The sequence below is a fragment of the Lithobates pipiens genome, unplaced genomic scaffold (genome assembly GCF_037356315.1).
Source record: "Lithobates pipiens isolate NorthernLeopardFrog02 unplaced genomic scaffold, aLitPip1_a1.2 Scaffold_18, whole genome shotgun sequence".
NCBI lineage: Eukaryota > Metazoa > Chordata > Amphibia > Anura > Ranidae > Lithobates > Lithobates pipiens.
In genome coordinates this window covers 553758306-553783329 of record NW_027507758.1, presented here as the reverse complement: position 1 = coordinate 553783329, position 25024 = coordinate 553758306, and the positions used below count along the sequence as shown (strand labels likewise).

Genomic DNA, 25024 nt, shown 5'->3' with positions numbered 1-25024 from the left:
AGGGAGTGCTGATGGGACACTCTGATGTAAGGGGGCTGGTGATGGGACACTCTGATGTAAGCGGGTGCTGATGGGACTCTCTGATGTTAGGGAGTGCTGATGGGACACTCTTATGTAAGGGGGCTGGTGATGGGACACTCTGATGTAAGGGGGCTGCTGATGGGACACTCTGATGTAAGGGGGCTACTGATGGGACACTCTGATGTAAGGGGGCTGCTGATGGGACACTCTGATGTATGGAGGTGCTGGTAATGGGACACTCTGATGTAAGGGGGCTGGTGATGGGACACTCTGATGTAAGGGGGCTGCTGATGGGACACTCTGATGTAAGGGGGCTGCTGATGGGACACTCTGATGTATGGAGGTGCTGGTAATGGGAAACTCTGATTTAAGGGGGCTGGTAATGGGACACTCTGATGTAAGGGGGCTGGTAATGGGACACTCTGATGTAAGGGGGCTGGTAATGGGACACTCTGATGTAAGGGGGTGCTGATGGAACACTCTGATGTAAGGGGGCTGCTGATGGGACATTCTGATGTACGGAGGTGCTGGTAATGGGACACTCTGATGTAAGGGGGCTGGTAATGGGACACTCTGATGTAAGGGGGCTGGTAATGGGACACTCTGATGTAAGGGGGCTGGTAATGGGACACTCTGATGTAAGGGGGCTGGTGATGGGACACTCTGATGTTTGAGGGTGCTGATGGGACACTCTGATGTTAGGGAGTGCTGATGGGACTCTCTGATATTAGGGAGTGCTGATGGGACACTCTGATATTAGGGAGTGCTGATGGGACACTCTGATGTAAGGGGGCTGGTGATGGGACACTCTGATGTAAGGGGGTGCTGATGGGACACTCTGATGTTAGGGGGTGCTGATGGGACACTCTGATGTTAGGGAGTGCTGATGGGACTCTCTGATGTTAGGGAGTGCTGATGGGACACTCTTATGTAAGGGGGCTGGTGATGGGACACTCTGATGTAAGGGGGCTGCTGATGGGACACTCTGATGTAAGGGGGCTACTGATGGGACACTCTGATGTAAGGGGGCTGCTGATGGGACACTCTGATGTATGGAGGTGCTGGTAATGGGACACTCTGATGTAAGGGGGCTGGTGATGGGACACTCTGATGTAAGGGGGCTGCTGATGGGACACTCTGATGTAAGGGGGCTGCTGATGGGACACTCTGATGTATGGAGGTGCTGGTAATGGGACACTCTGATGTAAGGGGGCTGGTAATGGGACACTCTGATGTAAGGGGGTGCTGATGGAACACTCTGATGTAAGGGGGCTGGTGATGGGACACTCTGATGTAAGGGGGTGCTGATGGAACACTCTGATGTAAGGGGGCTGCTGATGGGACATTCTGATGTACGGAGGTGCTGGTAATGGGACACTGATGTAAGGGGGCTGGTAATGGGACACTCTGATGTAAGGGGGCTGGTAATGGGACACTCTGATGTAAGGGGGCTGGTGATGGGACACTCTGATGTAAGGGGGTGCTGATGGGACTCTCTGATGTTTGAGGGTGCTGATGGGACACTCTGATGTTAGGGAGTGCTGATGGGACTCTCTGATATTAGGGAGTGCTGATGGGACACTCTGATGTAAGGGGGCTGGTGATGGGACACTCTGATGTAAGGGGGTGCTGATGGGACACTCTGATGTTAGGGGGTGCTGATGGGACACTCTGATGTTAGGGAGTGCTGATGGGACTCTCTGATGTTAGGGACTGCTGATGGGACACTCTGATGTAAGGGGGCTGGTGATGGGACACTCTGATGTAAGGGGGTGCTGATGGGACTCTCTGATGTTAGGGGGTGCTGATGGGACTCTCTGATGTTAGGGAGTACTGATGGGACACTCTTATGTAAGGGGGCTGGTGATGAGACACTCTGATGTAAGGGGTGATGATGGGACACTCTGTTGTAAGGGGGTGCTGATGGGACACACTGATGTTAGGGGGCGCTGATGGGACTCTCTGATGTTAGGGAGTGCTGATGGGACACTCTTATGTAAGGGGGCTGGTGATGGGACACTCTGATGTAAGGGGGCTGCTGATGGGACATTCTGATGTACGGAGGTGCTGGTAATGGGACACTCTGATGTAAGGGGGCTGGTAATGGGACACTCTGATGTAAGGGGGCTGGTGATGGGACACTCTGATGTAAGGGGGTGCTGATGGGACTCTCTGATGTTTTGGGGTGCTGATGGGACACTCTGATGTTAGGGAGTGCTGATGGGACTCTCTGATGTTAGGGAGTGCTGATGGGACACTCTGATGTAAGGGGGCTGGTGATGGGACACTCTGATGTAAGGGGGTGCTGATGGGACACTCTGATGTTAGGGGGTGCTGATGGGACACTCTGATGTTAGGGAGTGCTGATGGGACTCTCTGATGTTAGGGAGTGCTGATGGGACACTCTGATGTAAGGGGGCTGGTGATGGGACACTCTGATGTAAGGGGGCTGGTGATGGGACACTCTGATGTAAGGGGGCTGGTGATGGGACACTCTTATGTAAGGGGGCTGGTGATGAGACACTCTGATGTAAGGGGTGATGATGGGACACTCTGTTGTAAGGGGGTGCTGATGGGACACACTGATGTTAGGGGGCGCTGATGGGACTCTCTGATGTTAGGGAGTGCTGATGGGACACTCTCATGTAAGGGGGCTGGTGATGGGACACTCTGATGTAAGGGGGTGCTGATGGGACACTCTGATGTTAGGGGGTGCTGATGGGAAACTCTGATGTTAGGGAGTGCTGATGGGACTCTCTGATGTTAGGGAGTGCTGATGGGACACTCTGATGTAAGGGGGCTGGTGATGGGGCACTCTGATGTAATGGGTGATGATGGGACACTCTGTTGTAAGGGGGTGCTGATGGGACACACTGATGTTAGGGAGTGCTGATGGGACACTCAAAATGTAAGTGGGCCGGTCTGGATGAAGTCCAGGGCCAAATTTCTGTCCCAGTCCAGCCCTGGTGGAGAGGGATCAGATCTGTGACCCCGTTAGGGAGACTCACCCTCTACTTTCATTTTTAACCATTATCATCGAAAGTGAAGGTAAAAGGAAATCACTAATTTTGGGTTGACGCCGAAACAGGATTGGCGGCACTAGTTCTGGTGACACCCAGGGATTCCCTCACTCAGGAGGGATTTCCTCTCACTTCCTGTATTTGGCTATGGGATAGGATGTGAAAGGAAGTCTCAACAACGAGCCACAGATGTGGAAAGTGGGGATGGTGTGTTGAGGGTGATGAGCTGTGTTGCTTTTACGCCAAACATATCGTTTTGCATTGTGGGCAAAAAGTTGGATTTTGGTTTCATCTGACCAGAGCACCTTCTTCCACATGTTTGGTGTGTCTCCCAGGTGGCTTGTGGCAAACTTTAGACAAGACTTTTTATGGATATCTTTGAGAAATGGCTTTCTTCTTGCCACTCTTCCATAAAGGCCAGATTTGTGCAGTGTACATCTGATTGTTGTCCTATGGACAGACTCTCCCACCTCAGCTGTAGTTCTCTGCAGTTCATCCAGAGTGATCATGGGCCTCTTGACTGCATCTCTGATCAGTCTTCTCCTTGTCTGAGCTGAAAGTTTAGAGGGACGGCCAGGTCTTGGTAGATTTGCAGTGGTCTGATACTCCTTCCATTTCAAAATGATCGCTTGCACAGTGCTCCTTGGATGTTTAAAGCTTGGAAAATCTTTTTGTATCCAAATCCGGCTTTAACCACTTGCTTACTGGGCACTTAAACCCCCCTCAGTCCCAGACCAATTTTCAGCTTTCAGCGCTGATGCACTTTGAATGACAATTGCGCGGGCATACAACACTGTACCCAAATGAAATTTTTATCATTTTTTTCCCACAAATAGAGCTTTCTTTTGGTGGTATTTAGTTACAGCTCGGAGTTTTATTTTTTGCTAAACAAACAAAAAAAGATGCAAAAAAAAAAAATCATGTTTTAATAGTTTGTTATAAAATTTTGCAAACGGGTCATTTTTCTCCTTCATTGAAGTGCGCTGATTAGGCGGCACTGATAGGCTGCATTGGTGGGCACTGATGGGCTGCATTGGTGGGCACTGATAGGCTGCACTGGTGGGCACTGATAGGCATAGTTAAGGCGGCACTAATAGGCACAGATAAGGCGGCACCGATGGGCACAGATAAGGCGGCACTGATGGGCAAAGATGGGCACAGATAAGATGGCACGGATGGGTGGCACGGATAAGTGGCACGGATGGGTGGCACGGATGGGCACTGATAGGTACCACAGATAGATGGGACTGATAGGCACTGATAGGTGGCACTGATAGGCTGCATTGGTGGGCACTGATGGGCTGCATTGGTGGGCACTGATAGGCTGCACTGGTGGGCACTGATAGGCATAGTTAAGGCGGCACTAATAGGCACAGATAAGGCGGCACCGATGGGCACAGATAAGGCGGCACTGATGGGCAAAGATGGGCACAGATAAGATGGCACGGATGGGTGGCACGGATAAGTGGCACGGATGGGTGGCACGGATGGGCACTGATAGGTACCACAGATAGATGGGACTGATAGGCACTGATAGGTGGCACTGATAGGTGGCTCTGATAGGTGGCACTGCTGGGCACTGATGGGCGGCACTGCTGGGCACTGATGGGCGGCACTGGGGTGCAGCACCTTTGAGGCAGATTGGGTGGCACTGTGGGTGGCACTGTGGGTGGCACTGTGGGCACTATGGGCACTGACGGGGGGCACTTACTTTTGCTTTTACTTCAGGATGGCACTGCGGGAGGCAGGTGGGCACTGGCAGGTGGCAGGTGGTCCCTTGTATTGATGGCCGTGATCGGGACTGATGTCCCGAACACGGCCGCCGGTGATCGGCTTTTTTTTTATCTCCTCGCTCTGTCAGCGCGAGGAGGAATAATAGCCGATTACCGGCTCCATTCTATCACATGATCAGCTGTCATTGGCTGACAGCTGATCACGTGTTAAGGGGTCGGGATCGACCCCTTGCACGGATCGGTGATCAGGCGAGTCTCATAGACTCGCCGATCACAGAGCGCGCCGCGCGCGCCCCTCAGGGGGCGCGCAGGCCGCTCGTAACCGGGACGACGTCAATAGACATAGTCCCGGAAATGTAAGTCTGCGCTAATGCCGTCATTTGGCAATAGCGCGGTACCGAAGTGGTTAAACTTCTCCACAACAGTATTACGGACCTGCCTGGTGTGTTCCTTGGTCTTCATGATGCTCTCTGTGCTTTCAACAGAACCCTGAGACTATCACATAGCAGGTGCATTTATACAGAGACTTGATTACACACAGGTGGATTCTATTTATCACCATCAGTCATTTAGGACAACATTGGATCATTCAGAGATCCTCGCTGAACTTCTGGAGTGAGTTTGCTGCACTGAAAGTAAAGGGGTCGAATAATTTTGCACGCACCACTTTTCAGTTTTTTATTTGCTAAAAAAGTTTAAACTATCCAATAGATTTCCTTCCACTTCACAATTGTGTCCCACTTGTTGGTGATTCTTCACAAAAAATAAACATTTGATATCTTTATGTTTGAAGCCTGAAATGTGGCTTTTCACAGGTTGAAAAGTTCAAGGGGACCGAATACTTTTGCAAGGCACTGTGCATATATAGCTATATATATATATATATATATATATATGTGTAGGAAGGCCAGTGTGGTGGCCTGAATTTATGGGAGGAGCCCGGAGGGTATTTAACCAGCCCGCTCGCCTGTGGTCTTTGTCGGTTTCCGGTGCGCGGCACTACGTCACTAGGCCGACTGCTCGTGTTTTGTTGCCGCTCGGACAAAACGTCTCTCTACTAGAATCTCGTGGTTTACGATTCCTGTTCGTTTTTGTACAAACGTCGCCGGCTAGACTGCCGCAGGTAAGGGTCTCGATTGACCTTCCTGTACTATTTTTGAGTGTCGTTAAAACCTGAAATATCGAATCATTCGTTATGATACCGGGTTGTTATCACTCAAAACGCACTATTTTCGCAGCGCCCTTCATTTCACGGGCGTCATTTCGGTAGTTATTGCTTGTAGGAAAAACTGCACTGTTTTAGTAACTTGTTATGTAGTCTCGTTGCCGTGTTCCACAGTCAAATCGTTGCCAGTCGTATCTCACGGCACAACGGACTCGTACCTCTGCCATAGCTGGCTCACGTAGGTCATTTCATCATTTCACTCATTTCTGTCACGCACTGCGCTCCGATTCGAATCCAGTCGCATCCCTAAATGCGGCGGTTCGTTCCGGTGTGTCCCTAGTTGCTTGGCCTCATTTCGGTACATGCTCCAGAGCCCGCTCGTTGCTAATCGACCCACGTCTCTGTCATGGGAGTCATTTCACCTCACCTATTACGTTCGAATCGAAACCAGTCGCTTTTCTCAAAACGCACAGGTTCGATCGACGTGTCCCAGTTGCGTTGGCCTCATTTCGGTACATGCTCTAGAGCCCGTTCGTTGGCGGTCGCAGGTTGCGTCCTCTCCGATTCGTAGCTCTATCATGGGAAACATTTCATTGTCACGTAGTACGTTCAGTTCGGATCCGGTCGCATCCCCGTGCATCGATTCGTCCGGACGGCCCCAGGTATTTTCGGCCTCATTTCAGTACATGCTCCAGAGTCCCGTTCGTTGTCAGTCGCAGGTTGCGGCGCTCCAATTCGTGCCCCTGTCATGGGAAATCATTTCACTGTCACGTATCACGTTCCGATACGAATCCAGTCGCATCTACGATGCACCAATTCGTCCCGGCGTGCCCCAGGTATTTTTTCGGCCTCATTTCAGTACATGCTCCAGAGTCCCGTTCGTTGTCACTCGCAATCGCGGCACGACCGGTTCGGGCCTCTGTCATGGCAAACTTTGTCACTCATTTCACTGTCACTTACCGTGCTCCGATTCGAATCTAGTCGCATCCGTGATGCACCGATTCGTTTCGATGTGCCCCAGTTGGTCACGGCCTCATTTCAGTACATGCTCCAGAGTCAGGATTCATTATTGGTCGCAGTTTTCGGTTCTCTGATTCATGACTCTGTCATGGGAAATCATTTCACTGTCACATATCACGCTCCGATACGAATCCAGTCGCATCGTGCGCTAATTCGTCTCGGCGCGCCCCAGGTATTTCAGCCACATTTCAGTACATGCTTCAGAGCATGCACGATTAACGGATAGTCGCAACAGCGGCATGATTGATTCGTGCCTCTGTCATGGCAATCAAAATTAATTTCACCACCACGTGCCGCGCTCCGTTTCGAATCCAATTGCATACATGCACCGATTCGTTACGGCGTTCCCCAGTGCTTTAGCCTCGTTTCAGTGCATGCTCCAGAGTCCGGTTCATCTTCAGTCACAGTCACGGCATGACCGGCTTATGCCTCTATCATAACAGGTTTTTTTTTTTCCCATTAAATTTACCGTCATATATCATGCCCCGATTCGTTCCGGCGTGCTCCAGTTGTTTTCATTCGTACGACCGATTCATAACGGATTCATTCCATACACATCCTAGAAACAACATCTTGCGAAATCGCTGCTAGCGCGCACCTAAGCATACACTCCCTGCAATCATTGCAAACACATTCCCAGGCACAGACTTCTCGCAATCGTTGCAAGCATGCATTCAAGCATAGACTTCTTGCAATCCTTGCAAACACGCAACCAAGCATAGACTTCTTGCAATTGTTGCAAGCATGCATCCAAGCATAGACTTCTTGCAAATCGTTGCAAGCACACATTCAAGCATGGATGTCTTGCAGTCGTTGCAAGTTCGCATTCAAGTGTAGACTTCTGGCAACAGTTGCAAGCACGCCTTCAAGCATAGACGCCTTGCAGTCGTTACAAGTACGCACACAAGCGTAGACTTCTTGCAATCATTGCAAACACGCATCCAAGCATAGACTTCTTGCAATCGTTGCAAGCATGCATCCAAGCATAGACTTCTTGCAAATCGTTGCAAGCACACATTCAAGCATGGACGTCTTGCAGTCGTTGCAAGTTCGCATTCAAGTGTAGACTTCTGGCAACAGTTGCAAGCACGCCTTCAAGCATAGACGCTTTGCAGTCATTACAAGTACGCACACAAGCGTAGACTTCTTGCAATCATTGCAAACACGCATCCAAGCGTAGACTTCTTGCAATCGTTGCAAGCACGCATCCAAACATATACTTCTTGCAATCGTTGCAAACAAGCAGTCAAGCATGGACATCTTGCAGTTGGTGCAAGTACGCATACAAGCGTACACTTCTTGCAATTGTTGCGAACACGCATCCAAGCGTAGACTTCTTGCAGTCATTACAAGCACGCATCCAAGCGTAGGCTTCTTGTAATCATTGCAAGCACGCATCCAAACATAGACTTCTTGCAATCGTTGCAAGCACGCATTCAAGCATGGACGTCTTACAGTCGTTGCAAGTACGCATACAAGCGTAGACTTCTTGCAATCGTTGCAAGCACGAATCCAAGCATAGACTTCTTGCAAATCGTTGCAAGCACACATTAAGCATTAACTTCTTGCAATCGTTGCAAGCACGCATTCAAGCATGGATGTCTTGCAGTCATCGCAAGTACGCATACAAGCATAAACTTCTTGCACTCGTTGCAAACACGCATCCAAGTGTAGACTTCTTGCAATCATTGCAAACACGCGTCCAAGTGTAGACTTCTTGCAGTCATTGCAAGCACGCATCCAAGCGTAGACTTCTTGCAATCGTTGCAAGCACACATTCAGGCATAGACCTCTTGCAGTCATTACAAACACGCATTGGAGCATAAGACCTCTTGCAATCATTGCAAGCAGATGTCCAGGCACAAACTTATTGCAATCATTGCTAGCAGGCAGTTCTGGCTGGCTCAATAGATTGCTTTAGGAAAAGCCTGGATACTTTCCTAAAGGTACATTATAACGGGGTACTTATATTTATAGGTAAAGTTGATCCAGGGTAAATCCGATTGCCTCTCGAGGGATCAGGAAGGAATTTTTCCCCTGTTGTAGCAAATTGGGCTATGCTCTGCTGGGGTTTTTGCCTTCCTCTGGATCAGCTGTGGGTGTAGAATTGGGTGTGTCGGGTTGTGCGGTATTTTATTTGTTTGATTCGTGGTTAGGACTGGATGCACTTCTGTCTTTTCCGACCTGGCTACCCATGTATCTTACCATAACTCCTTGCAATTGTTGCAGGCACGCATCCTAGCATAACATCTTGCAATCATGGCAAGCACGCATCCTGGTGCGACTCCTTGCAATCGTTGCAGGCACACATCCTAGCATATCATCTTGCAATCGTTGCAAGCACGTATCTTGGCATAACATCTTGCAATCGTTGCAAGCACGCATCCAAACACATGTTCAAGTACAACTCCTGCAGTCTTTGCAAAGCACATGCGGTAACACGAATTTCTCATAGTCACTACCAACACATCTCCAGTGACAAACTCCCGCGCAATTGTCGCAAGTACACGTTTAAACACTACTTTTGCAATCATGCCAAGGCTCGCGACTTAGCATAACTTCTTGCAATCATTTTTTTGCAAGCACATTCTCAGTGGCACAAACTGGCTACACGTCGTTTTCAGCAGCACTTAATTGACCACTTGTCTCCTGTGGCTTTTCTTACAAGCCACTCACCGTTTCCTGTCTGTCTGTCTCTCCCTTTGGACAGTTGAGTGCAACTTCCATCCTGCACCAGGATCATATTGACACACGCAACTGGCTTCTTCCTGTAACATGCTCAGGCTATACCTAGCCAGCGTTCAGCATTTCTTATCCTTACAGGGCCCGGAGAGCCATCCGTCTTTACGGCCCATACAGCAAGATCCCCACTACGAGGCATCCAGAGGCATCGCCCATAGCCAACGGCAAACGACGCCCATCACAACTGCCATCCTTACAGACATATAAAAATCCTCGCATATTCCCCAGTCTAGTCATCCAAGCGGCCATCTACCTGGCCCTTTGTGGTTTTCCATGGCCTAGCCAATTTATTGTTGGTAGCACTGGCAGCCAGGTTCTACACACACACTACCTGACGAACGTTCAAATCGGCAATACGGGTCATTCCCCAGGGTCGATCTTTATGTCACGCCTCCTGGTCCTCCTCTCACGGACACAGGACCCTTCTCAGATCCTTAATTTAGATGCCGTGGCAATAGCAGACCTATCTATGTCGGAAGGTTCCTTACTGCATGGATTGGTGTAGCGATGTTTAGACCATCTACGATGCCCCTGTCACCCCTGGTAGTGACGGATGCCACAGCCCCCACAGGCTCGCTGCAATTTTTGGCCACCACTAGTTACAGAACCATGGCATCAGGGATACTCCTAAACCCCGGGTTTACCTGGACTTCCTCCCTCTTCAAGCTATACCCGGTCATGACAGCCTCTCGAATCTGGGGTTATGTCAGGACAGGACAGGCTGTGGCTTTCACCACCGACAACTGGGCCGAGGCTCACCTTGTTGATGAAGCCAGGTCTGGCCGCTCTCCGTTGTGTCCTTCCTGCGCAGACTGCTGCAGTTATCTTGATGGCACCAGTTAAAGTCCATTGTATGGGCATTCCAGGCCTTCAGCAATCCCGCAGGCCAAGTCCGGCATAGTCGTCACTTGGCTCGCTACCAACACCATTTCATCCTCCACCTTGCAGTGTCTAAAACCCAGCAATCTGGCTCCAGGATAGACGTCCATTTCTATAGAATAGGCAGTGCTTGGTGTCAAGTAACCATACGCGACTACCTACTGTCACTCCTACCGGAATGCCTAAACTCCAGTTCCCTATTGCCTTTTCGTGCTAACACTTGTGTACCTGCCAGTTTCCCAAACACATGGGGTTCTTCTACGCAGCCTACACCTCAACCCCGGTCCATACCGTGGTCACTTTAGTATTTGAGCACCCTTGGCAGCATGTTGGCATGGGTCCAAAGTCACGTCATTGAGAGTCTAAGCAGTTGGAACCCTGCCTACCTCGCCCGGTACATCCCCAATCCTCGGATGGAAATGGCACAAGCATTCACCAAACTTGCTCAACTAATTAAGCTAAAACTAATAAAACTACACCCCTACCTGAATGTTTTTGCCCCCTTATTTTGGTATACCGATCATGAGACCAGGGCACACTTCAGGTCCATTTCATGTTGTTAATCTTATGGTAAAGTCTATTTGTTTATATCCGTATCGGCCATAGGGCTTTGACCATAAGTAGGAAGGCCAGTGTGGTGGCCTGAATTTATGGGAGGAGCCCGGAGGGTATTTAACCAGCCCGCTCGCCTGTGGTCTTTGTCAGTTTCCGGTGCGCGGCACCCAAGTTGGGGTGGCGGAAGTAGTAAAGAGAGTTGCAGGAGGTGGTGTATGTACGCCTCATTATTTTTAACTTATTGTGTGCCAGCAGAAATTAAAAACATCTCCTGGAGTACTTCTTTAAGCCTCCAGGCCCCTCCCGCATTTTCTCCTGCTGGGACATCTTGTAAATTTGATGGCCAAGGTCCTGATCTTCACGCCGGTGTTGATCTTTTGCTTCTATATTTACAGTCATGTATTTTGTGGAAAATCAGTTTCAGCACTATGGATAGCTCCAGACAGTACATATACTGGCAGGAGCGAATGTGCTATCTGGTATTGGTTATATTGGTATTGGGCTAATGTAATTAAAAAAAAAAAAATATTAGACGTGATCTTTATATAAATGTTTAATACGGGGTAAGCTGATGACTCTCAAAGGCGTTTTTTTTTTTTTTTTAAAGTGAGACTCTATGCAGCCTGTGTGAACAATGCAGGCAGGGAGAGAGGAGCCACAGTTCACTTTTCTGATTTATTCATGTACTGTATGGCAGGGCTCAAAATTTCAAGTCCTGAGCTACTAGCCAGGTCTCAAGGGTTACTCGCCACCAGTTGCCATGTGAAACCCCTCCTCTGTCCCGCCCTAATTCCACCCCTAAACACGCCCTCATAAATTATCTCCTGAAATTACACTTAAATGTTTTATGCAGAATTAAGTTATAAAAATAAATATTAACAGCGACTTTTATCCGTGCCCAAAGTGCAGCCTGTGCCCGCCAATGCAGCCTGCGCCCGCCAGTGTAGCCTGTGTCACCAATGCAGCCTGTGCCCGCCAGTGTAGCCTGTGTCTGCCAATGCAGCCTGTGTCCCCAATGCAGCCTGTGCCCACCAATGCAGCCTGTGTCTGCCAGTGTAGCCTGTGTCCACAATGCAGCCTGTGTCCCCAATGCAGCCTGTGTCATCAGTGCAGCCTGTGTCCCCAATGCAGCCTGTGTCATCAGTGCAGCCTGTGTCCCCAATGCAGCCTGTGTCATCAGTGCAGCCTGTGTCATCAGTGCAGCCTGTGTCACCAATGCAGCATGTGTCTGCCAGTGCAGCCTGTGTCACCAATGCAGCCTGTGCCCGCCAGTGTAGCCTGTGTCCGCCAGTGCAGCCTGTGTCACCAATGCAGCCTGTGTCACCAATGCAGCCTGTGTCCGCCAGTGCAGCCTGTGCCCACTAGTGCAGCCTGTGTCACCAATGCAGCCTGTGTTCCCAGTGCAGCCTGTGCCACCAATACAGCCTGTGTCCTCAGTGCAGCCTGTGCCACCAATACAGCCTGTGTCCCCAGTGCAGTCTGTGACCCCAGTGCAGCTTGTCACTAATGGAGCCTACCTGTGCAGGGGAAGAGAGAGGAGAGCCACTGCTGCCTGGTTTATCAGAGCGTGAATATAACAGCTTTGATTTCAATAGCTGTGTGTTCCACAGCTCCTCTCTTGTCCAGGATTGGATGGGTGATCTGTCTATCAAAGTGCCCCGGACAAAGAGGAGGGGCAGTATATGACTGCGTTTGGCGGGGACCACGCAGCTATTGAAATGAAAGCTGTTATTTTCCCCGGTACTCTGATAAACCAGGCAGCAGCTTTCCTCTCTCTTCCCCTACGATCGCTGCCGGTGGTGCCCCCCGCAACCCCCGCCCGCTCCCAGGCAGCCCACACTTGCCAGCCCTCAAAATCCACTCGCAAATGTAATTGTCAGCCTGGGATATTGAGCTCTATAAAAAGCATTGTTTGTGATTGTAAATGCTTTTTTTTTCAAATAACAGAGATTTATGCTTACCTGCACTGTGCAATACTTATACTTACCTGCTCTGCTCAATTGCACAGACTGAACCTTTTATCCCTGGGTCCCCCGCCGGGCTCTTGGCTTTATGGGCTTGTTCCTGAGCTGCGCTGCTTGCGTTTATAGACACAGACAGAGGGACTTGATCTTGCCCCCCCGGTTTCCTTATCACTGGCTTTGATTGACAGCAGCAGAAGTCAATGGCTTCCGCTGCCTCAGCAAAGCCTGTGGAACCCAAAAGTGAGGGGATAGAAGAGCTGCAGACATGCACAACACTGGATTAAATGAGGGCTCAGGTAAGTGTAGGGGGTTAAGTGGAGATCTGATACCTAAACATTTTTTTCCTTAAAAGAGAAGTAAGGATTTTTCTTTTTTTTTGCAGATTTATACTTACCTAGCTGGATGCAGCATGGGTTTGATGCTGCATCTGTCCAGCGGCAGCTCTGCGCTGTGAACTGATCGACCGAACACTGTTGATCGCTCAGCGTTCAGAGCTCTGTGATCAGAGAGCTGTAGACTGTCATTCACATCTCTCTGCTCTTCTCCCTCCTCGCTCATTGGAGTGCTGAGCTGTGGAGGGGCGGGAATCAGGTATCTCAAGCTCACAGCGTCTCACTGAGAGGCTGAGCCTGCTGTTAGTCCAGGCACCTGGCGAATCCAGACTCCATGGTGCCTGGACTGATATCGGTGACGTCAGCAGAGAGCAGACTTCACTCCGTTCTCTGCTGAAAACAGGTTTTGCACTCCTGTGATCCATAAGAGAAGTACACTACAGCCAAACGAGATTTGACTATATTTCTCCTTTAACGTATAGAATGCATTAAAGGTTAAGGTCACCTTTCATAAGATGTTACACCCATATTTAGGGTATATCATGAGACATGTCAAAAACAGACCGGACCCGAGCTTCCCCCCGATCCCCCGCTCTGACAGCTAGTGAGTATCCCTCTCCCCCCTGTACGATGTATGGGCATGGAGATACACTGACAGGTCTGCAGGAGACCTGCATTGCACCAGTGATCAGCAGATCACTAGTGCCATACTTTAGAGGCTCCAGAAACAAAAAAATAATAACTGCACATTTTTTTTACCTGCAAAAAAAATGCATTTATTATTTTTTGTTAAAAAGGTGAACTTCTCTTTTAAGGTAAAAAAAGTTAGGCTTTAGAAACACTTTAACAGACCATCTAAGAATATTTAAGTAAACCTGATGCCACATACACACGATCAGATTATCCGGCGGACTTGGTCCGCCAGACATTCCGCCCATGTGTGGGCTCCCTTGGACTTTTTCTTCCCAAAAAACTTAGAAAAATGTTTTGACTCAAAATTGTGAATGGACAATCCGCCCGTCTGTTTGCTAGCCCGCCGGACTTTTGAAATGAACGGACTTGCGCACACACGGAGTAAAGTCTGTTCATTTTGAACGTGACTCCAGGTAGACAGAACTAGCAAATGAAGTGAATGTCACCGCCTCCCTCAGCAAGATTGACACCTCGCTAGCCCTGTCCCTGGTATGGATTTAAAGGGGAAGCCCTACGCCCAAAAAATAGCTTCTCGCCGGACTATTCCGCTATCTTCTGCTCTTTTACTAGCAAAGGAGCCCGGCTTTCTCCTTTGTTGCCGCCGCCGTCCTGGAGTCTTCTTCTGACTTCGGGGGTCTGGCTTAGGACTACTGAGTATACATATAACTTATCGCGGCCATCCGCACAGTTTACAAATATCCTTATATATTTTGTGTTTTTTGGACTGTACACTTCATTTATGTATTAGGGTTTGGATTGTTGCCTGTAGGTTTTACCTGTACAAACCCTTTCACACTGTTTTGCACTTTATAGCACTTTTGTTGCACTTATGCACCTTATTAGTTTACAGTTTATATATTTTTCACATATCTGCTGAAGCTACATTAGTAGTAGCAGTAGCAGTAGTACCGAGATTAAGACCTGAAGTCTCCTTGCATATACAGTAGAATAGTACTGTGTATGAGGGAATACATTCAGGTTTTTTTCAATTTATAGGGGGGTATGTTACATATATGTATAGTTTTACTTTCTTCTTGAAGAAAGTAAAGCTATACATAATTAAATGCAGCCACTTGAGCCCCATCCTATGCAGCCACTTGTGCCCAACAAATGCAGACACTGTGCCCCCTGCCTGCCTGCTGTCTGCCCAGCACTTAGCCCATCTTGGTGGTAGGTCAGGCAGCAGTGACGGCAGCGAGCTGTGGGATGGATCCTGTATCCTCCATGCATCTCTTCTCATTCTGCTAGGCTTCCAATAGGAGCACCCGTGCCTTTAGCCAATCAGGTGAGGGGTATTAGACCCACGCCCTCTGATTGGCAGAGAGGCAGTTTGGTGTTAGAAAAGCAAATATTCATTTGCTTTTCTAACACATCTGGGTGGGCTCTGAGCACAATGCCCTGCGCTTGAAGTCCACCTTTTTTGAAGCCTATTACAGCCTATGGCTTTAATCAGGTGCTTCAAAAAAACAACCCCGTCACTGGAATTCAGGCACCCTGTGTCTGAAAAGGGACCAGACGCCTGAATAGGGGGTGGCAGCGGCAGCCATGGCTAGATTCATGCAATGCATGAAACTACAGGCATACCCCACTTTTAAGTACACAATGGGGTTTATTTACTAAAGCTGGAAAGTGCAAACTCAGGCTCACTTCAGCATAGAAACCAATGAGCTGCCAGGTTTTATTTCCAAAGCTTAATTGAACAAGCTGAGGTTAGAAGCTCATTGGTTTCTATGCAGACGTGAGCCTGATTTTTGACTTTCCAGTTTTAGTAAATAAAACCCATTGCGTACTTTTAAGTGGGGTATGCCTGTATCCATTATTCATAGAGGGGGGTGGCGTGACAGAGAGAGCGGCACCCATTTGCCCTTAATAGACTCACCACCACCGGTTGTTACTGACGTGATGAAAATTTCATGTGAATAGCGCTTTTAGAAATAGATTTACCTAAAAAAAGGTAATGTGTTCAATACTTATTTTACCAGGTGTACATGAGGGAGGTTTACTAGAACTGGATCACTCATAATCTGGTGCATCTGTGCATGGTAGCCAATCAGATTGTAACTTCAGCTTGTTCAATTAAGCTTTCACAATAAAACCTGGAAGCTGATTGGCTTCTATGCAGAGCTGCACCAGATTTTGCACTCTCCAGGTTTAGTAAATCTCCCCCATAGTTATGTTGGTCTAAGCTGGACCAATGTAACTATGTGATAGCCCCACAATTGCAATTCCTCTGTAGGTTAAGCTGTAGCCACAAAACACCAGAATCAGAGCTGTTACTATAGACAAAATCACACATAAGGATAATACTATAAAATGATGAAATAAGACATACAGTATATCTAAAAGCAAAGATTTAGCAGGAGGAAGCTTCTGTGATTTCATATATTTATCTGGAGGAAATTTGCAGTCTCATTTAAATTGCTTAGCGTAGTTGTCCTTTCACTATACCCCGATCTTTTTTTATCATTACTACAGCTAAAAATAGGCAGCGTTTTATTCTGTGGAATACACGAGCAAGGCTGTCTTTAATATTCATTGGACCCTGGGCAAAAATTTTCTTGCCCCCCCATACAATTTCACTCTCCATCTGCTCTGAGACAGGCAATAAATAGCAGCTAGACTTAAAATCAGTTTAATGTATCAGATCAGGCAGCAATTGAGATTCGTTGCCAGTGGTTACAGCATATCATTACTGCTTACTGACTGGTTGCTAGAGGTTACAGCACACTACGAGTCACTGATTAGTTGCTAGAAGTTACAGCAAATGATTTCTGCTTCTTAATCGGTTGCTAGAAATTACTTTATAGTATTACTGCTCACTGGTTGCTAGAGGTTACAGCACATCATCTCCTCACTGCAGGGGGGCATGATCTACATATGAATGCCACCTTTACTTACATATCAATACCCAGCACCTCAGTGTGAAAGACCTGTGTAGTGTGGGGGCCGAGGAACTGTATACAGTGCTGAGATGGGAAAGGAGCAATGTCAAGTGACCTGCCAGGGGTCCCTCTCCTCTGATTCTCCAACGGTAATCACTGTCCTCTCATGTAAAGAGGAACTCAAAACTCTTAAGCCACTTTGGGTATCTTGGCATGTAGTGGGTGTTTCTGCATGCACGGTTGAAGTGGTGGGTGGTAATACGGGGGTCCAGGCCAACTTTTGCATCGGGGCCCACAAGCTTCAAGGTATGCCTTGTGTGGTGCGACCGCTATTTACATAAGTATGCAGGACCTACATGCACGTTTACATTTGTGCATGAGCATGGGTGTATGGGGCGCTTACATATTTTTATTTTTTTTTTGGATGAACTTTATTGCTATCACAAGGGATTAACAACATTCATGGTCTGTGACATATCCAGTTTTTAAGCCCATATCTCTCCTTTTGCCTCCAAAGCATGTGATCAAAGCAAGATCAGTTTGATCAGATGCTGTACAAACCAGTAATGGCTTCTAATCAAAACAAAAGTAATGTAACAGAAGAGGGGAAGAAACTCTTTCACAGTGATTGCGATTAGAGCCGTTATATTGGTAGCGGGCTCCCCGATGGGACAGGAGAGCCCGGTAAAGGTGGAGGGGGTCCCCCTTGCTCCATCTGTAAAAATGACCGAGAGGCTGTAGAGCCAATTGGACCATTTTTCCCCAAATAGCGAAACACTCAGAGAAAAAGGATAATACCAAGACCATTGTTGTAGCTGCACTGATCCTGATCCTTGCTGAGCTTGAATCCATGTATGACTGGCTTTAGTTTGCCTCTATAGATACCCTGTGCTGTTATTCCAGGTATAACAGGCCCCTGTGCACAAATGGCATCCCACACTGTGTATTTTTGGCCCAGGGATGACATCTAGCACCGTGTGTCATGGGCCCACAGATCAGGTGGCACACCGGATATGGCAATGGTACACTCATGAAAGGAGGAAGGGAAAAGGGAAGTCTATTATAAAACATTTTCAGATGGGCATTCCAATCAGGTCCACCTATCAGTTTTTACGGCTGACTTGTTTTGAAGGTCCATTCATCCCTATGGACAAGCAGCTGTACACAGACTTGTGTCCATTTACACCCGCCTACCCCTGGGTTCGATCAGGCCCTTAAAAACAAAGCGTAGAGGACTCTCTCTTGAGTTTAAGGTGAAGCGGTTCCTACTGAACTGTCCGAGATTCAAACCATGTATGGGCAGGCTGATTGCACCCAAGCTTATTGATCAATCCACTTGTGTACAACTAGCCTGTTTGATTTTTCATGAGATCATTGCTAGAGGTTAAGCAATAATCACTGTGGCTCTCCCCATGAGGAGAACACAATAGCTCCACGGGATGGATTCCCCCATCAACATCAGTGTTGATGGGGGAATGCACCTATTTTCTTTCCTGCAACCACAGGTTGAAAATCTAACCATCTATGGCTGGCTTAACAGTCATCGGAGTTGCACCTGCTCTGACTAGATGGAGGTTGGAATCAGACCTGTGTTCCGGTGCATTGTGTTTAGAACGAATAAAAGAAAAAAAAATTCTTACACACACTATTTATTTTTATTTCATTTTATTAAATGTTTTTCACAATATAACAATAAAGTATATACATAATTTCTTCTGCCATGATGCACCACAATGCATGGTAGTGCGTTGAACTGCATTGTGTTGAATTGTACTGCATGTGTGTTGGAAGTGCATTTGGTCAATGTGTTGGGGTACCATTGACGATGGATGGCACTGCACCACACTGATGCTTGTAACGTGAATTAAAAAAACATAGGTTGGGGTAATGCACATTTACCACAACACAATGGTGTGATTTTGCACTAAAGCATGGCAGTTCACAGAACCATCCAAAACACAAATTTCCCCAGCATACTTACCAGCTAGCCAGCATAATATAACGAAAAAAAGGCTAAACTGTTTCTGCAATTTACATTGGATGCAAATATATGTGAAGCCGCACTGCCACGTCAAGGCCCCTCTGCAAAGTGCGGTCCCTAACTATAATGTTTCTAAATTGAGAAATATATAGGAAGAAATAAATAGAGTGTCTAAACTAGTTACAATTTTTTTTTAAAAACAGAGGTTTTTGTTATATATTTGCATTCATAAGTGAAGCTACATAGAGCTCCCAGGGATCCCATTGGATCTTCCTTGTGGCTTGTGCTTGGTCACAGTGAGACCTCGTATGATTGGGATTTCTGTGTCCCTCTAATGTAATGTTTCCAGGGTATATGCCTGTTAACCCTCTAAGTCTTAGGTGCTCGCAGTGATACTGGTGTTAGGTTTAGAAAGTCTCTAGCACTCAAAAAGATTATTTCCACTTATTGTGAAAAAATTTCATATTATTCCAGCCACTGTTTTATTGCTGGTTTGATAGTACCAGAAAATAAAAAAAAACTGGCCTCCAACCTCCCCTTATAGCCAGTCCAACACACACCTAAAAAGTATCAGCCTCCCGCCTGCAAAAAAACCCTGTGTCACTCCTGGAGCCTGAACGGCCCACTTTGATGGAGCCAGAACGGGGGTGTCACACTCTCCTGGAGCCTGAAAAGGCCCATTCTTCTGGAGCCAAACTGGCCCATTCTTCTAGAGCCTGAACGGCCCGCTCTGATGGAGCCTGAACAGCCCTCTCTGATGGATCCTGAACGGCACAGTCTGATGGAGCCTGAACGGCCCGCTCTGATGGAGCCTGAATGGCACAGTCTGATGGAGCCTGAACGACCCGCTCTGATGGATCCTGAACGGCACAGTCTGATGGAGCCTGAACCGCCCGCTCTGATGGAGTCTGAACGGGGGTGTCACACTCTGATGGAGCCTGAACGGGGGTGTCACACTCTGTTGGAGCCTGAACGGGGGTGACACGTGCTGATGGAGCCTGAACGGGGGTGTCACACGCTGATGGAGCCTGAACGGGGGTGTCACATGCTGATGGAGTCTGAACGGGGGTGTCACACTCTGATGGAGCCTGAAAGGGGGTGTCACACGCTGATGGAGCCTGAAAGGGGGTGTCACACTCTGATGGAGCCTGAAAGGGGGTGTCACACTCTGATGGAGCCTGAAAGGGGGTGTCACACTCTGATGGAGCCTGAACGGGGATGACACGCGCTGATGGAGCCTGAACGGGGGTGTCACACGCTGATGGAGCCTGAACGGGGGTGTCACACTCTGATGGAGCCTGAAAGGGGGTGTAACACTCTGATGGAGCCTGAACGGGGGTGTCACATTCTCCTGGAGCCTGAAAAGGCCCATTCTTCTGGAGCCAAACTAGCCCATTCTTCTAGAGCCAGAGAAGCCCACTCTTCTGGAGCCTGAATCTCCCAATCGTCTGGAACCTGATCGGCCCAATCCCCTGAAGCCTGAATCTCCCATTCTTCTGAAACCTGATCGGCCCAATCTCCTGGAGCCTGAATCTCGCACTCTGATGGAGCCTGAATCTCGCACTCTGATGGAGCCTGAACTTCGCACTCTGATGGAGCCTGAACTTTGCACTCTGATGGAGCCTGAACTTCGCACTCTGATGGAGCCTGAACTTCGCACTCTGATGGAGCCTGAACTTCGCACTCTGATGGAGCCTGAACTTCGCACTCTGATGGAGCCTGAACCTCGCACTCTGATGGAGCCTGAACCTCGCACTCTGATGGAGCTTGAATTTATGTACGTATTTATTACAGTTATTGATTTGTGTCACATAATAGGTGGTGTATTTTAAAAGGCAGCGCTACATACCTTTTTTTACATATATATATTTATATTTATTAACCACATGCCCTCTGGAATCTATGATTTACTCCCCTTCATGACCAGATCATGTTTTGCAATACGGCACTGCACTACTTATTTTAACTGACAATTGCGTGGTCATGCAACGCTGTATGCAAATAAAATGTATGTCTTTTTTTGCCACATAAATAGAGCTTTCTTTTGGTGGGATTTGATCAACTCTGCAGTTTTACATTTTTTTGCACTATATACAAAAAGAGACTAAATGAAGGAAAACAGCAGAGCTTCCTCTCATTTCAGAGCTTCCCCTTAAATCTAGAACAAGTGGACTTGCAGGGCACAGTATATTTGCCGTTAATAAATCAACCTCATTGTGTCTACAATAACATTTCTGCCTGCTCTTATTTTTTTTAAAAGAGAAGTTCCAGCCTGTATAAATAAAAAAAAATGAAAAGTCAGGAACAGGGTTGCCATCCTCCTACAGTATTTTTTACTGACAAAACATGGAAAATTTACTGGCGGAGCACATTTTTTACTGGCATAAGAAATTACAGAACTCCTATTGAAAACTAAAACAGTGCATATTTGAACAGTATAAACATATATGAAAACACTGACAATACCTATACCAAAGTCATTTGTTTGATTTACACTTATAAAGTCAACACAGCATGAAAATATCAGCCCCTGATATATAGGCCTCTTTCACGCGACTGATACGCTCAAGTCCGCCTTTTTTCAGGTGGACCTGAACGGATGCTCCATAGAGGTCTATGGAGCGTCGGATGTCAGCGGTGACATGTCCGCTGACGTCCGACCCGCTCCGATCCGAAAAAGTCTGAGGATCGGATCGGGTGACGATGGACTCTGCGGTCCGTCCTCATCCGATCCCCTATAGGGGAGAGCGGTGCTCGGACAGGTCCGTCCCTGCACGGTGTGCAGAGGCAAACCTGTCCTCTGCCTGCTCAGTGGGGATCGACAGAGCGATCCCCGCTGAGCAAGCGGATGTCCACGGGGCAGATCAGCGCGGATCCTTTCCGTGTGAAAGAGCCGTTACTGGTAGTTATAAAAAAATCACAGATTTTTACAAACTGTCAGTAAATTTACTGGCGTTTGACAACCCTAGTCAGGAGCTACAAATAGTGTAGCTCATGAATGTTAACCACTTAAGCCCCAGACCACTTTTTGCGATTCGACACTGCGTCTCTTTAACTGACAATTGTGCGGTCGTGCGACATGGCTCCCAAACAAAATTGACGTCCTTTTTTCCCCACAAATAGAGATTTCTTTTGGTGGTATTTGATCACCTCTGTGGTTTTTATTTTTTGCGCTATAAACAAAAAAAAGAGCAACAATTTTGAAAAAAAAGCATTATATTTTACATTTTGTTATAATATAAAAAATATTTTTTTTCCTCAGTTTAGGCCAATATGTATTCTTCTACATATTTTTGATAAAGAAAATCACAATAAGTGTTAACTAATTGGTTTGCGCAAAAGTTATAGCGTTTACAAAATAGGGGACAGTTTTGTGGCATTTTTTTAAATAATTTTTTTTTTGTTTACTAGTAATGGCGGGGATCAGCGATTTTTATCGTGACTGTGACATTACAGCAGACACATTGGACATTTTTGACACCATTGTCATTTATACAGCAATCAGTGCTATACAAATGCACTGATTCCTGTCTAAATGACACTGACAGTGAAGGGGTTAATAGCTAGGTGGCAGTGTAGAGGTTAAGTGTGTCCTGGGGCGAGTTTCTAACTGTGGGGCGGTGTGGCTGTGTGTGACACGTCACTGATCACTCCTCCCGATCACTAGGCAGAACAGGTAGATGCTTGTTTACATTAGCATCTCCCAGTTCTTCCTTCCCGTGAGACTATCGCGGGTATCCCCACGGTGATCGAGTCCACGGGACTTGTGATCCGACTCACAGAGGTCTCAGCCAGCATGCACGCGATGGCGGCATGCACATGATGGCGTGGCCCCAAATTTAAAGGGACGTACAGGTATGCCCATTTGCCCATCCATGCCATTCTGCCAAAGTACATCAGCATGCGCCAGTTGGGAAGTGGTTAATATAAGGATACTTACCTGTAGTGGTATCCCGTGATGTCGGCACCCCTAGCCGATTTGTCCATCAGCTTTGGGTGCAGGAGCGGCATCCTTATAAGGGAAATAGGAAGTGAAGCCCTGCGGCTTCCCAGCCTGTTTCCTACTGTGCATGTGTGAGTTGCGCTGCCCTTATTGAAAGGTCCCACTCTCTTCTAGGACTTGTGTCTCCCAGAAGACAGCAGGGGGCGTAAAATTCAGTAGATCAACGCAATCAATGTGCAGCGATCTTATCCGGGAAGAGGGAGCGGGTACCTGGTTTTGACAAAAAGTGCCAAATATGGCAGTGGGGGTGGGGGGGGGCTGGTGTGAACAAGCAGAGCTTCCACTTTTGGGCTGAGCTCCACTTTAGACTTCAGTTCCAGTTTTAATTTGAGTATCGCTTAAGGCCCGTACACACGGTCGGACTTTTTGACAACAAACATGCAAATTAGCTGTTTTGGAGCAACATCCGACTGTGTGTACGCTCCATCGGACAAACTTTTTCTGTTTTCATCGGACTTTTGTTGGCTCTGCGAACGGACAAACTTTTTGACAACAGAAGTCCGATGGAGCAAAGTCCGACCGTGTGTATGCAAAAGCATCGGACTTTTGTACAAGGTACAAACACGCATGCTCAGAACCATTGCAAACGATCAGACTACAATACAGAAGTTGACCAAAGGTGGCGCTGGAGTCATTGAACGTCCTCTTTTGAAGCGGCGTCAGTACGTTGTGACGTCATTACGTTCGTGTTTGTTGTCAAAAAGTCCGACCGTGTGTATGCAATACAAACTTGTGGACAACACACTTTGTACAAAAGTCCACGGAAAAGTTTGTACAAGTCCGACCGTGTGTATGGGGCTTAAGGCTGACTTCACATTTGCGTGTCTGTTGTTTCCTGTGTTCTTTTGTTATTACCTTGGACAGGTATGTTTGTCATGCGTTGACGTGTGCTGAAACTCCCATGAAAAGCTCATGAAAAGCATCAGTGGATTCAAAACTGGGAATGTTTTCAGCCAATGCGTGTCAAGGCACTGCACAGATCTGAATTGGCAGAATCCTGGCTTGTTTACACTCGTGTTGCTCTCTGAAGAGCGATCAGTATTGGATTGATCTTTGGAGGGTGTTTAACAGGTGTTGAGGAGGCATTATGTTGCCTGTTTTACCCCCTAAAAACCCCACCACCCCATTCAGTTGATTGAGTCTCATCTGTCAGTCGCTGTTGGCCGCCATGAGCGACAGTGCGGATAAATTTGGTTGCGCCGCAGTGGAAAGCATTGTGGCCATATGTACACCCCAATCCATTGCCTTTGCAGGTAGTAACGCTGCTCAGGTGTGTGTGTTTACAGTCCCCTAAATTCAAAGTGTAAATTTGCATTGCAAGCAGGGGGAAATAGTCCCCATCAACTCAAAACAACATGTCCATCTAAAGTCTAGAACACACTACTCATTTTTTCTTTCAGGGCTGAACAAAAAAAAACTGACAGCTCCAGAGGAGCCGATGTACTAACTAAGAGATGTTAGTACAGCTATCTCCCCTACTGTGCTATTGTGTTCTGACAGGGGGGACTGCCATGTCCCTTTAATAGAAGCTGGCCGCCTTCTGTTGGCTGCAGCACACGGGCAGAGCGTCTGGCGGTTTCTAGTGGACCAAGCGATGCTGCCCACCATTCAGCCCATGTGTACGGGCATTAGACTCTTCTGTCTTACAGGGTGATGGTACATTATTATTATTATTATTATAATTATTATTATAATACATATTATTATATATATTTATATATATATATGAGATCTTGTACAATATATATAGTACATGATCTCACTGCAGAGTTGTCACGTTATAGGAAGTAGAAAAATATATGATCAATTGACAGGATCAACAGGTAACAGAAATACAATATATTGTCAAAAGTATTGTGACAGCTGCCTTTACACGCACATTAACTTGGTTTTTTTTTGTTTTGTTTTTTCAAATAGCAATTTTTATTAGTCGTCATTGATTTTCAACAAAGGTAAAAAGCGTAACGTGAACGTACATGAACAAAAGCAAAATGTACACGACGGAAGTCCATTTAAGGTAGGAGCAAAATACAA

General features: G+C 47.4%; 1 protein-coding gene across 9 annotated transcripts in view; it reads left to right on the top strand.

Moving 5' to 3' along the window:
• The window catches only part of LOC143988956 (uncharacterized), a 570864-nt gene that overhangs the window by 356714 nt on the left and 189126 nt on the right, over positions 1-25024 (top strand). For all 9 annotated transcript variants that reach the window (XR_013276941.1, XR_013276942.1, XR_013276943.1 and 6 more), the window contains one exon: positions 24908-25007. The gene's annotated coding sequence lies outside the window, so the exon portion shown is untranslated. The remainder of the gene's footprint in view (positions 1-24907; positions 25008-25024) is intronic.